The sequence below is a fragment of the Tenrec ecaudatus genome, chromosome 5 (genome assembly GCF_050624435.1).
Source record: "Tenrec ecaudatus isolate mTenEca1 chromosome 5, mTenEca1.hap1, whole genome shotgun sequence".
NCBI classification, from domain to species: Eukaryota; Metazoa; Chordata; class Mammalia; order Afrosoricida; family Tenrecidae; genus Tenrec; species Tenrec ecaudatus.
In genome coordinates this window covers 62,718,281-62,733,223 of record NC_134534.1, presented here as the reverse complement: position 1 = coordinate 62,733,223, position 14,943 = coordinate 62,718,281, and positions in this window count along the sequence as shown.

Here is a 14,943-nt window from a genome sequence, read left to right as displayed (position 1 = left end):
TAATGCAAACAGGTCTAAGAGCTATCTGGAGCTAGCTATGGCATGAGTTCAAGTTGCATTTCTCTCTCAGGAGTCTAGGTCTCTCCCTAGAAAGCTGCAATTTTACTTGGTGAGTTTAAAGGAGGTTGTATGTTTCTACTGTGAAAAGAACAGGTTTCAGATGTTATCATGGCTAGGGTAAGGGAGGAGTACAGTGGATACACCAGGGTCCCTTGTCAACTCTACGTATTATGTAGGGTCAGTGCTGGGTGATATGATGTTTTACTGCCTGATGCCTATTCCAATTGATAGCTACACATCATCTACTTATCTACACATCATATCTACACATCATCTACTTATCTATTTAATAATTGAACTATTCAAAGGTCTCACATGTAAATTATGTGCCGGTAAAACTGTTGAGAAATAAATAAATAAACATAAAATAAAAACAATAAAAATATTTAATCTTCATTTCAATATTTTTCTAGTCTTTGGGGTGCACTAATTTCTGCTATTTGTCCTAAACACCACAAGATGGACAAAACTAGGGAACATTATGCTTAGCCAATTCAACCAATCTTACAAAGATAAATATTTAAGATCACCATTGTTATAAGAATAAAAAAAGAAACAACGTTGTTTATACATACACCAAGAGAGAAGACTGGTGATTTGGGGATGCCAGGAATATGGTGAGCAGAAACAGAGAGGATAAGGCTGGGGTGTGTTGGGGGCTGGGGGCGGGGATGGGGGAAGAAACAGAGGGTTTAACAGGATATTGTTGTTGACTTAATTTCTTTAAATAGACTGTCTAATATGTTTCTTGTTTCTTTGAAAAACACAATATTTGCTTTAATTCTTCCAGATTCTTTTTCTCTCATACCTAAATAATGACTTGAGTGGCTTAAAGAGAGAGAGCATATAAAATAAAATGGACTTGGATTTTTATTGAAAAACAAATTTATTTCAAACAAACAATAAATAAAATAATTTATTCTACCTCCCCTAAGATGGATTGTTGCATTTTCTTTACTTCTTTTGAATGGATCTTGTGGTAGTTCCATAAACTACTGTCAACTTGTGGAGGAGTGGAGTACAGCTTATTAATCAGGTCGCAGGTTGATGACCTCATTTAGAGATGCTAAGGAGATAAATAGCTTGCTGGAGGTGGGATATACACACACACTCCCTAGAAAACATTCCTCTTTACAAGCCATATGGAGACAGGCTGATGGCACCCAGAGCCTTGCACTTGGAGGACCCAAGTGGAGACCCATGCCAGCACTGAGATTCTTCTACCACCATTGGATCCACAAGACTTTCCACCCACTGGGCTGTGATCTTCCTGCATTCAGTGTCATTACATGGCTGCTTGAGTTTAAGGAGAAATTTACAGACTAGTATCAACATATGGGGTAATATCAGACTTATGGACTTGATCTGGACTGGGCTGAGATGTTTTCTCAATATACAATTGTTCTTTTATATAAAACTTTGATACAGATATGAGTGTCTATGAATTTGTTTCTCTAGTCTACCAAGACTAACACAGAATTCATCTTCCCATCCTGATAGACCCCCTCCATTGGACAGAAGAAAATGGTGGCAATCATTTTAATTCTTGACTATAACTATTCTAGTTGCACATTCAGGAACTTAAGAAGTTAATTCACAATGCCTTCAGAGACTTATTTATCACACCGTGGGAGACATCTGACCAAATTTTCCTCTGTTCACTATTCCTATAAGTCTGATCTTAAACTACTGTGACATGACTACTCATACCTCAGGGATTAATGTGAACTCAAAATAAGTTTCTAATTATGTATCAATATTCAAAGGTATTCTGATTTCCCCAATTCTATGTTATTCTTGTAACTCATTATAGATGTCTTTGGAAAGATCTAACAAGGAATAATAACAGTATGTAATTATGATGTCCATGATTTGTCTATCAGTTGGTGGTACTGAGGTGGTTTATAACCTTATACATTGAATATTTCAAGATCTATCCTGAAGTACAAAATTATCAGTGATAGGACAATACTCATACTCCTCCAAGGAAGACCATTTAATATTATTCAAATTTATGCATCAACCACTCTGCCAAAGATAAAGAAATTGAAGATTTTAAACTATGTTTGCAGTTTTTTGAGCACGCAAGCAAACTGCATTGCTAATTTCTGGTAACTTGAGTGCAAATGTTGGGTGGGGGTAGAGATTGTACTTAGAAAATATGAACTTAATAATAGGAAAAACATCAGACAGTCAAGCTGCCCTGAAGACAATAGCCAAAACCAAGTCTCTAGAAATTGACAGAATACCAGTTGAAATGTTTCAACTAACTGAGGAAGTACTTGAATCATTCACTAGTTAATGCCAAGGAATTTAGAAGACAGTTACCTGGCTAACTAGTTATCTGGCTAACTTTGCCCATTCCAAAGAAGGGAAGCCACATTCTGTGGCAATTATCAAATTTTGCTGAAATTGGCCACTCTGACTCAAAATTCACTTCCAGACTCTTTGCAATCCTATAGGACTGAAGAGAACTAGCCTTTGTGAGACTGTACCTCTTTGTGGGAGTAGACAATCCGGTCTTCCTCTCACAGAGAAACTGATGCTTTGAAATTCTGGCCTTGCACTTAGCAACCCAGTGAGTAACCTGGGCTCCTAAATCCAGCCACCATTGTACATAACCAGGGGAAATCCCGGCATTTAAGCTAGATTCAGAAGATGTGCAATAGTAACGTTACTGATGTCACATGAACTTTGGCTGAAATAGAGAATACCACAAGAACAATGCTCGCCCGTGGACAGCCTGTAGAAAGACATCTGACTGGGTGGAGGATGACAACTTACGGGTAGCATGGCAAAGATGGGGACATTTATGCTTAATTGGGGTACGGAGCAACCAGCACATGGACCAAAAGGTACTTCTAAGAACAAAAGAAAGGAATACTGCCTGGTTTAAAAGCAGAAAGCATGTGCTGTGGGATTATATCCTTTCTCCGCTTTTATTTATTCTGTTTACTGAGCAAATAATCTACCACACTAGACTATATCAAGATGAATTTATTATCAGGATTAAAGGATGAGTCACTAACAGCTTTTAATGTGCTGAAAGCAAAGGAGACTGGAAGCACTTGCGTATGAAAAGGCAAGCTGCAATCTCAGTGTGGATTATAGCACAACATAAAGAAAATACAAGGTTTTAGAACCGGACAAATAAGAAGCCAAATGATAAACAGAAAACAATGAAGTTACTAAGGATTTCATTTTTCTTGGACCTACAATCAATACCCATGGAAGCAGCAAAGTAGAAATCTAGAATTCACCGGCATTCTATACATATGCCATAAAATACTTATTTGAAATGTTAAAGAGCAAAATATTGGAGAGTTAGGGTGCTACTAATCCAAATTATCATATTTTCCTTCACATCACATGTTTCCAAAAGCTGGGCAATAAATAAGGAAGTCAGGAGAAGAATTGATGCTTTGAACTATGTTGGGGTTGGTGCTGATTAGTACATATACATTGAACTGTCAGAGGGGAAAAAGGAGACAGAGAGAAATCTATTCATGAGGATAAGGGGAAGATGGGGGGAGTAAGGAGGAATTGACCACAAGGATCAACGTATAACCCCCTCCCAGGGAGGTGAACAACAGAAAAATGGGTAAAGGATAACAGAGGACGATGTAAGATATGAAAATAATAATCTATAACTTATCAAGGGTTCATGAGGAAGTGGGGAGGGGAGGGAGGGGAAAACACGGAGCTGATATCAAGGGCTCAAGTAGAAATAAACTGCTTTGAAAATGATGGCGGCAACATATGTACAAATGAGCTTGACACATGGATGAATGTATGGATTGTGATTAGAGATGTAAGAGCCTCCAATAAAGTATTCAATAAAAAAGTTAAATACAGCCCAAATCCTTTTTAAAAGTGAGGATAATGAAGCATTCTCGAACATACTTTGGACATGTTATAAGGAAGCACTTGCTGGCGAAGGACATATTATTTGGTAAAACAGAGGGTCTGGAAAAAAACAAAATAACTCTCAAAGTGATGGGTAGGCAGTGGCTGCAGCAATGCTCACAAACATAGAGATGATGAGGAGGGCCGGGCCAGGCAATACTTCATTCTATTTTACGTGGACAAGCTCTGAGAGAAATCTCATTTGGAAGCATCTAACAACAACAACGACAACAACCAGTTTGTATGTATGGTCTTCACAATGATTGTTCCCTTTATTTCATAGACTATGTCTCTGAACTAACTCAATTGGAAATGTAGCAAGTCTAGATGAATCATAAATCATTTTCAAAGTTTCTAGTGCCAGTGTCTTTTAATTCCATGCTCTGTATTATAATAGGGGACCCCCAGTGGTGCAACTTCATTTGATGGGTGCTACTACTGTCTCCAGGCCTCAACCTGCTTTACAGCTAAAGTTAGAAGCACTTCCTGCTGCTCAGGTTAGTAAAAGAAATTCTCATATGAAAGCATACATATTGAAAAAATTCAGCATTGCTTAACATTTGTTTCTCTTCACCTGACCTGCTATTCTCATAATTCACATCCTTGGGTTCATATGCATAATTCACATTGCTTAGGTTTTGCCAAGATAAGTAATCAAAATATTGTTTGTGTGTTCATTTCTTAATATAAGCTTGAATTTCATGGTCTTTATATTTCCCGGCTGGGACATGATTTTATTTAAAATCTAGTGGCAATAAGTGGGACAAGAGAATTGCATGTATATAAAAATAATTATGTCAAGTTACTTTTCTTCATGTAAAATTATTGCATTTTTGTCAATCAAGGCAGAAACACCCCATGAGATAGAAGATGATATATTGTTTCTCCAGAGAACTCTAATTAAAGCATTGGGAATACCCATTGCCTTACAAAGGACAATATTCCAGTTCTTGGACAGCATGTAAAAAATTCACAACTAATTTGTAAGTCAAGACTCTATAGGATCAGACACCATACCAGGTTTTCAATTATGTTCACTGTAGCTGATCAAAAAAGAGAAGTTATTTATAGAAGTTATATATCAGTATAAACAAAGCAGTATCTGCTAGTTTACTTAGAACTTCAAAACATGCCATATTATATTCGATTTAACTAAGATATATTTACCTATTTTTCATGGTCTGACAAGTTTAGCATGGTTTAACAATTCAGATAAATTTTCTAATTTAAATTGAATTTCCAATTTGTAGGGTGAATCATTTTGAAAAAGATGATCTTAGATCACTAAAGTTGGACAAAATATTTTTTTTTCTCCCAATCTACCACCAAACCAGTGAAGATTGATGGCTTACCTAAAATTACGTTGGTGCTAGACATTTAGGTAGAGGAGTCTTGATAAAAGACTCTCAGTCAAAATGCTGATGACATAAATAACATTGAAATAAATAGCTGATGAGGCATACTCTCTTGAACTAAACACTCATTTCACCACAATGTGCTTCATCAGCTATTTATTTCGATAGTAGAGATGTATGTGGTGCCTGTAATCGTATTTATATTATGCTATAATGAATTATATAAAAATGTAACTTATGTATTTGTGCATGATAAAACTTATAAATAAGTACATAAATACATGTATTAATGGATCAGAGAATTAGTGATACAAAAACACTTTTAAACTCTGAAATAAACCACATTCCTGTAGGGTGATGAAATTATTTATAATTGAAGTAATCCGGGCACAATTTCTAGTCTAATTATTTTGTTCATTATAAATGCGGGCCATACACACACTTTGTCTTTGCAGTGGGGGCGCTAGAAGAGCATCATATTTCCCTGGGAACTAAGATGCAGACAAAATAACCATTGTAGCAGCACATGACACTTAGCTTCATTTTCACAACTTAACCTCCTTTGCCAATGACTTCTTTAAAGTTTTGGGGTTCTTTTTGCTTGTTTTTTTTCATTGTGGCCTCAATGTATTGTTACTCTTTCCAGTGTTTTAGACATTAATGTAGAAATGAAATAAACTCTGAATCCAGAGAGAAGTATTCAAGCCCTGGTTGTCCAATGTGCTGACATAACACAGAAAATCCCTTAGCTTTCCCGGTCCCCAATTTCTTCGCATGCAAACTAAAGGTGTTGGATACACATCTCAGCTTTGGTGTGACTTATTTCTGATGTTGCTGTTGTCTGCTGTCACATTGGTACTGATGCGGAGCCGCTCTGTAACACAGCGAGCCCCTCGGGGGATTGTCTAGTTGTAAGCTTTAAAGGAACCAGTCTTTTCTCTCCTGCAGCCTCTGGTGAGCTTAAACCACTGTTCTTCACTTAGAATATACTAGATTGGCTTTGAACATACATCATTTCACCAGTTCACCCTGCCATGCTAGAGTAAATAAAGCCAAAGAAAGAACAAGCAATGTTTTTCTGTCCACTGGCAAATGAAAGAACGTATCTGTAAGGTTAGATAGTGAAGGAAAATGTGTGAGTCGTTAACTAGAGAAACAAATCCAGAGACATGCATATGTGCATAAGAAAGAGCTTTATATAAAAGAGCGACTGTATATTGAGAAAACATCCCAACCCAGTCTCAGTCAAGTCCATACCTCCAATATTAGCCCATATGTCCTATACTAGTCCATTAATTCTTCTTTAGACTCATGCAGCTCGTGCAATGATGTTCAATGTAGGAAGATCACAGGCCAGTGGGTGGAAAGTTTTGTGGATCCAGTGGCAGTGGAAGCACCTCAAGGCTGGCCTGGCTTTCCATGTATCTCCTCCAGTCCACTGAGTGTCTCACATAAGAAAAGAGAAGGTAGAGAGAGGTACTGACTTCCATTGAGCTATTTATCTCTGTGGTGACTCCAAATTAGGTGCACCCTGATTGACAGGCTTGCCTGCACTACTCCTTCACTCAAGTTGACATGAGATTATGGAACTGTCACAGGAATCTTATTAAAATGAACATTATTTACATTTAAACATTTTTATAAATCTGAACCACAGATAAACAAAATATTTCAAATTTCAAGTATGAACTTTTTAAAATAATACTGAAAAGAGAAAGTATTTCTAAGAGGTACATAAGTCCTGTGTTATGCAATATATATAAATGAATTTAAACAAGACTTACAGAATTGAACAACTAGAAAATGAACTGTTCATAATTTGTATGAATATGATTACACATGTACTCAGTTACATAAAAATGGATGCTCTTTCCCACATGGTCAAGGCAAAGCTAAACAACATTTTCAAAAGTAAAACTAAGGGCAGGAAACCGTAAAGAAGTAAAGGATAGCTCTGTTTGGGGTCTCCAATACATCCACACTCCTTCACATTGACTAGGTTTCTTGTTTTGGACCTTCTTGTACCCATTCCCATTGACACCTCTTGATCGCACAGGCTGGCGTCCTTCTTCCATGTGGGCTTTGTTGCTTCCCTTCCAGATAGCGGCTTGTTCAATTAAAAGCCCTTACGACTCCAGACACTATATCTTTTCATAGTCCGACACCATCACCTTTCTTCACCACATTTTCTTATGGACTCATTTCACCTTCAGCAATAATAAGATTTATAGGGGGTGGGAGAGGAGAAATGGGGCCTGATATTAAGGAGTGCAGGAAAATATAAAATTTTTGAAATTGATTGTGGTAGTAATTTTACACTATTACTTGATGTGGATGGACTATGGAATGTTATGGTAGCTCCAAGCACTCCCAGTAAACCGATTAATAATGAGAAAAGTAAAAATGCAGATAAAGAGAAAAAAATAATTGGAGGGAAACTAAAAATCTATAGTGGAGCATAGCTACATAAACTCTGCTGCTTATCCAAAGGCACGAACAGTGCATCATCACAAAGTTGAACTAGGTGCCAAATTGGGAAGATGTCCTAGATGTACCCATCTTAATAATGTAGTGTATATGTTTAATACGGTTATATGTTGCAAATCTTCATGATCTCAATATCCAATCACCCAGAGAACATTTTGGCAGTTTTATTGCCCCCTAGACAAGCAGGAAGAGTGATTCCAAGAAACTTAGGTCACATTCTAAAAGAGGAGGCTGTAAAAGTTGTGTTGGTCAACCAAGGATTTACTCAAGAACTTGCATACAGAAGAACATGACACGATTCGCCAGATGGATTGAAATATCCATGTAGGATAGCTCAGGCAGAGAACCACACACACCAGGGAGCAGTGGGTGCTTATATACCGGTGCTTGTCTACATGCAAGGAACACACTGTGGAATCTGGCGGTGTCCTGGGCTGCATGCTGAGCTGCTAACTAAAAGGTCAGATGTTTGAACCTACCAGCTGCTCTGGAGGAAAAGAGGAACCTATCTACTCCCAGAAAGAATCAAGGTCTTGGGAAACCAAAAAAGAAGTTCTGCCACATAGTGTCGCTATGACTCAGAGTTGACTCTGTGGCAATGAACTTGGTTTTGACTTTCAATCTATAATGGGTACAGTTGGTTTTGTCCTGGTTAAAAGGTTCTATTGCCATGAAATCAAGTCCTTGGTGATTTTTTTTCCTGGCAAGGCCAATGCGCAGTAATCTGTGTCTCTCCCAGAGGATGCTGTTGCAGGCTCCAGCACACACTACCTCACCTGCTCAGTCACCAATTTCAGAATAGCACTCTCACTTGTGGAATGGCTGCAGTAGCCTAGATGAAAGTCCCCTAAGTCAACCATTTGATTGTTAAGAGTTAAAGGGTGGAATTCCCCAGTGGTGAATTCAGCTGACTTAGGGATATTTAAAAAGTGAAACATTATTTTTTACTGTTTTATATATGGCTTTTAAAATGTGTTGAATAACCTAAGTTTCCACTCCCCGACCCCCGCTTAGGTGTCGGCAAGCTGACTTTACGTTAACTAACACAAGCTAACATTACCAGCAATGAGGACTCCATGACAGTTTTTTAAATCACATTTTAAAATTTATTCAAGATATTTTTTGCATTGTAGAAAACTGAAAAGCAAAAGCAAAGAACACAAAAAGCATTTACAATTATCTCGATGATATTGATGCTTACAATTCTGCCTCCTATGCATTTATATAAACTACTGAGCAAACTGAGACCCCAGGTAGCTGAGGTCACACAGTGTGGGTTCCCACAGCTGTTCATGCAGCAGGAAGTTGCCAGTTCAAAGTCCCATAGCCATGGGGAGTTTGTCAAGGAAGAGGACACATGCTGACTCAATCACAAAAACAAACAAACAAAATCCCTCAGGGCAGTGGTGGTGGGGGCATGGGTTAGAATTCATGAAAGACAAAAATGGAAAGAGGCCACCAGATAAGGATATTGGAAGAGAGCAACCTACGTTCTGGCTAGAACAACTGAAATGATGAGAGAAAAAAACGAGTTTTATGAGACCAAGAGGGAAATGCATTAAGAGGAAATTATTTTTGAATGTGAAATGTTAGAGTGCTGTAACCAACTTACTTTGTCAGTCTTTCTTTTAAAATAGGCATGAAATGGCTACACCATAAATAATTTATGTCAAATTAAAACTAAACAAATGCATTTTTAAAATAGAAATTCAGAATGATGAAAATTATTATGTAATATTTTAATTGTTATCATTTTAGTTGTATAAAATAATAGAGCATCTTTCAATAAATGCAAATTTAAATTTGATGACCTTGTTAAGTGAAACCAGAGGGATACAGAACAGAGAAATCGCATATTCTTATTTCTGTAGGGAAAGACTTTAAAGGAAAGACTATCTACGTATTCATAAGTAAGGAATGTAGTTGTAAGCATACAGAAGGCACTGCTAATAATAGATAGCGCTCCAAGGAGCCAAAGAGCTGGAACTCTGAGTAGAAAGTATGTTTTGTTTGTTTCTTTGTTAAATTTCCTTTTGTACTATTTAACCTTTTTCATTGGTCATGAACAATTCTCATAACAGTAAAATTCAAGCTCTCCACCCCCCTACAGACATTGTTTTTAACATTGCCTCAATGATTACAGTGACTATGAAGATTTACATTCGTATCTGGAAGAATAGAAAATTAAGCCTGAATACTAGGCAATATTCCATACATTGTAAAATTCCTCTTTTATTCTTTTCACATGTGTTTCTCTTTCTCATTGATGTTCCCGGATTTTCATTGGTGCAAAGTTCTTAAATCCAATGGTAAGTGTGTCGCGTCATTCAATCATGATTTCCTCAAATGAAAAACACTGACTTTTCTTAGAACCATTTGCCAGCGCTCACAATGAACTCTTTAATTTTGTAAAAGGATCATTTCTGCCAAAGGAAATACATATAAAGCAATTTTTCAGCTAGATAAAATTACTCAAAGGAATATGTTAATTAATGGATAATTGGGAAAACAATGTTAATAGGCCATAGTTGTAAACAGCATCACTTACACCAAAGAGGTTTTGTATATTTTCCACTGTTTTGAAATCTGAATGTAACTATATAAATCATTTTCTCACCTCAAACAAAAACAAATCAAAACCAAACTCACTGCCAAGGAGTCAACTCACACTCACCAAGGCGCTGTAGGGCAGGGTAGAGCTGGCCCTGTGGGTTTCCTAGACTATGACCCTTTACAGAAGTAGCAAGCCTTTCTTTCTCCAGAGTAGCAGCTAGTGGTTTTGAACTGCTGACCTTCCAGTAAGTAACCAAATGCATAACCACTATGCTAGCAATCATTTGTTAATGAAACTGTACTTCTCATATAAAATGATTGTAAAGATCTTCAGTGTCCCATGTATTATTCTCTGCATAATAGCATGAGTAGTACATATTTATGATGATTTAGTCTCAAAATTTCATCCAGACCACAGCACTACTAATACCAAATTAATAGCTTTAAAATATTAAAAATTAAAGCTAGATCTTAGTAATTGCAAACCTATGTGCTGAGACATTGTCATCTGGTTTTGCCTGTGATTATGTCAGCATATCTGTCCTTCTATGTTAATACAAGAGCCTTGGTGGCAATATGTGTAGGCGTTGAACTGCCAAGGGAAATTCCAGTGGATCAAACCCACCAGCCACTCCCTGCAAGAAAAGAGGAGGCAATCTGCTTCTGTGAAGATTCACAGCATCTGAAATGCTATGAGCTGGAATCCACTCCACGGAAGGAGGGGTTTTTGTATTATTATAAGTTAATGCATAAAGATGCTTACATGATAACATTCAATTCCTTGTGTTTAAAACTATAAAAATATTTTTGGTGATTTGTTTTAAGTATTTATGATGGACAATTTGAAGAATTACACATTATTTGAAATAGCTGTGTCTGATGTTTAAGAAATTAATAAAACTTTCCAAGAGAAATAAGATTAAGTCATTTCAATGTTTTATGTACTGTTTAGCCAACTTTAAGTAGAATTATATTTTTAAATACTTTTATGTTTACTTTTAGGTGACATCACATTTAATCACAATTAAGTCAATACAATGGACTTTGAGATATTCTCATTTAGAAATTCAAATCAACAAGTACCTGATATAAGAATCTCTTTCTGTTGTACATAGTGTGCCTACAAATCACAACCAGCTCAATGGCACCAACCAGCAATATATGGGAAAGACTGCACTTCTCATATTATTGTTTAGTGCTGTTGAATCAATTCCACCTCCTAGTGACCTTATATGCGGGAGAACAGTACGCTCCTTGTCCTGTGCCATCCGCACAATCCCCACCATGTTTGAGGCCATTGATAGCAGCAGGCCTCACATATGTCAGAACTGACATACTGGCTGTGCTTCTCCAAAACACATTTTTGTGTATTGTTCTATTAATCCAAGTATGTTTAATATTCTCTACCTTCACTATACCCGATAATGTGGAAATAAGGAAAGTATTTTTAAAATTAATAAGAAATTTATAAATCTGTTCTTAAGCATCATCTATTATTTGTTTTGCTTGAATAGTAAAATAAAATTTTATTAAAAATCTGTTTCTTACCCTATTGTGGATTTCCTATTAACTAACAGAACATTATTTAAATGTGAAACTGTTTTTTCTGCATGTGATAAAATTAATTGGTCATATGGTGATATAAATCCCAGCCTTGTTTTTACATAATGCTCAACTCTTGTTAACACCACTCATACTAATGTATAGACAACTAATTTATATTATATGATAACTAAGTTTATTGATTTAGAGATATCTTAAGAAAAAATAAATGCTAAATAGAAAAATGTAAGTCACATCCTTGGATCTATAAATTATTATCTAATTGTTAAAAATTTCTCAGTAGAGATAATATCCTTTATGTTGCAACAAGTAGAGCCACAGCTGTGAATTTTAACATCTGGTAATTAGTGTTTCAAAGGAAATGTTCATGTGCCTGAAAACTGTAACACAATTAGACACATTATCATTCTACCTTTTACTTAGAGGTGTTTTTATGAGAAACTATGGTGATAAAATCTGTATAATGCTAGTAATTTTGAAGTGATTGATTAGCATAAATTCACTTTGCATCATAGTTCTTGTGTGAAGGGTTTTATTAATTAGCTCCAATAGATAGAATTCATATAAATATAACTTCATATGTACTTAAAAGTTCTAAAACTCTTACTAGTTTTACTCTTTACTAGTGTCATAAGTCAGACTATTGATTAAAATTAACTTCAGATATCTTAGAAAATGATTCTATGATTAATATCATCATATTTTAGTTTCTAAAATATTTTGGGACAATATATTATAGTTTCTGAAATATGTTGAAAATCGCAGTAAGAATAAACATTTAAAAATATATTTTAAAATGTATCTGTGATTGCTTTATAGTTGAATTAAATACAGATTTAAATGTTTCTATTATGTCCCAAAAATTGATAGGTAGAAATTTATAACTTCTAAAGACACTTCATCATTAAAATATAATATTTGAGTATTCACAACATTTTATTGTATTGGGAAAATGTATATATTAAATAGAGGTCATTATTAAATTATTATAAAGTACCCAAGTGTTTCTATTTATAAATATGATAACATCAAAATAGTGTTCAGGCCAATATCATACAAATCTATGTGTATTCAAACCTTGAATACACAGTAATACATCTTCTCAGAGCTTTAATACTAGCGACTCCTTAAAAATTATTAGTGTGATAGCCCTACTTAATAGTTAACTTCAATTTTAATATTTATTTAAAAGGAAGACTTTAATTAATGTTGAGAAATCTTGGCCTTATCTATATGGTTGTTAATGCAGTGTATGTTAAGTTTGTTTCTGGAAAATAGGCATTTCAGTACATGTTTGGTAAACTATTCTTAATTGAATATTACTGTGAAACATTTAGCATATGAAATGGTAAATATTAAAGAAAAAGTAACCTACTCTCAAGAAAAGTTTGCTGTCTCTAGATAGAAGTCTTCTAAGTTCTTCATAGCACCCTAAGATAAATTTAATTGTGCAAAACAACTATGTGAGAATTAACATTTTTTACCAGTCCATTTTTCTAAGGTGCTAGTATGGTCTCTAATTGAAGCACTAAACTTCCTGCATTTTTCCTTTTTCACCATTATGCAAAGGATCTATAATTTCTGCTGATTTAAGTATCTCATGTCATGGCAGTAAGTATGCAATTAGCTTTCATTTAAGTGATAGCAGCACACTATAAATAAGATTCTTAATTGTGTTTGCAAGATTAAAATTCAGCCTCATTGTTTGTTCCCTTTATTTCTTGGGTGGCATTGTGGTATATTCACATTGCTACCTCTAAATGAATGTCAACTTGCTTTACCTCGACTGCAGCCAATCGATACTTCATTAGGCGGAATTGTCTTGTGCCCATGCAACCTTGAAGCTGTGGCTTAATTACCACCCAGATTATGCAGAGGCTCAGAGAGCTGTACTCAGCTGGGTCAGTTTTGCAAAAAAAAAAAATTAAAAGCCATGCTTTTACCTATACCTAAGAAAGATGGTCACTTACATTAAAAAGTGTAATATTTGATAACTTAAGTGTTAGTGATTTTTTTAATGTCACTGAAATACACAAATATAGTAAGTTCACATTTTGGAACTCAGTATTTCTCAATGCTATTCTACAAGAAATATATTGTCATAATCAAGTCATTGTGCAGTTAAGATAATTTAAAAGTAATAACAAAATTGCATTCATATGACAGACATGAGGGTAAAGTGTAGTCAAATGGCAATCATGACAAATGACATCCCTTGTCCAAGAGTCATTTTTCCTCACTAGACTGATTTGTCATGCTCACTTTTGACATTTTTCATCCTGCTATGAAATCACACTGACAGAATAAGATATTTCTAGACTTAACAGCAGGCCACAGAAGATGGTTTCATGCCCCCATTTATTTTTTGGTCGGCTGTTTCAATTTTGATTTCAAACTGCAAAAAACTGGACGTATCCAACTTAGTTTTAACCCAATATTATCAGTTGAACAATTCCACAATATAAGACTATTTTAAAATAAAATGTGAAATGATATGTAATTTTGCGTACTTGACAATGAGTCTCTCCACTGATAATAATGTAAATGTACTAAAATACCAAAAGTTTTGGTTGGCATCGTGTTTAATGGATCATTTGACGGTTTCAGCAGTTTGTGCCAACATTCTAGACTAAGAACCACCTCGTGAGAGTCTGGGGGAAATCACCAGGAGATTGTTCACCACCTCATAGAGTTACTAAAGTTTGATGGAAAATTGGCCTTAGAATGTTATGCAAATTTCTATCCATTTTGAAAGTGAAGCTAAAATATGATATCAATAGGTCTTGAGGGAATACTTTAGACGTCAATGAACCTCTGAGTCATGTCTTACTCTACACTCAAAGCCTATGGGTAACTTTAAGACTCAAAGCAGCCTCCTGAGCTTGAGAATTCGATGTGGGTCCTTCCTTCTTCCCTCTATGCATATCTCTCACTATTCCTCCGGTTCCTCCTCTCTGTCTTTCTCCCTCCGGCCTCTGGTCTTCCCCTTTGCTGTCTTCCTTCATCTCAGAAGTAGGTT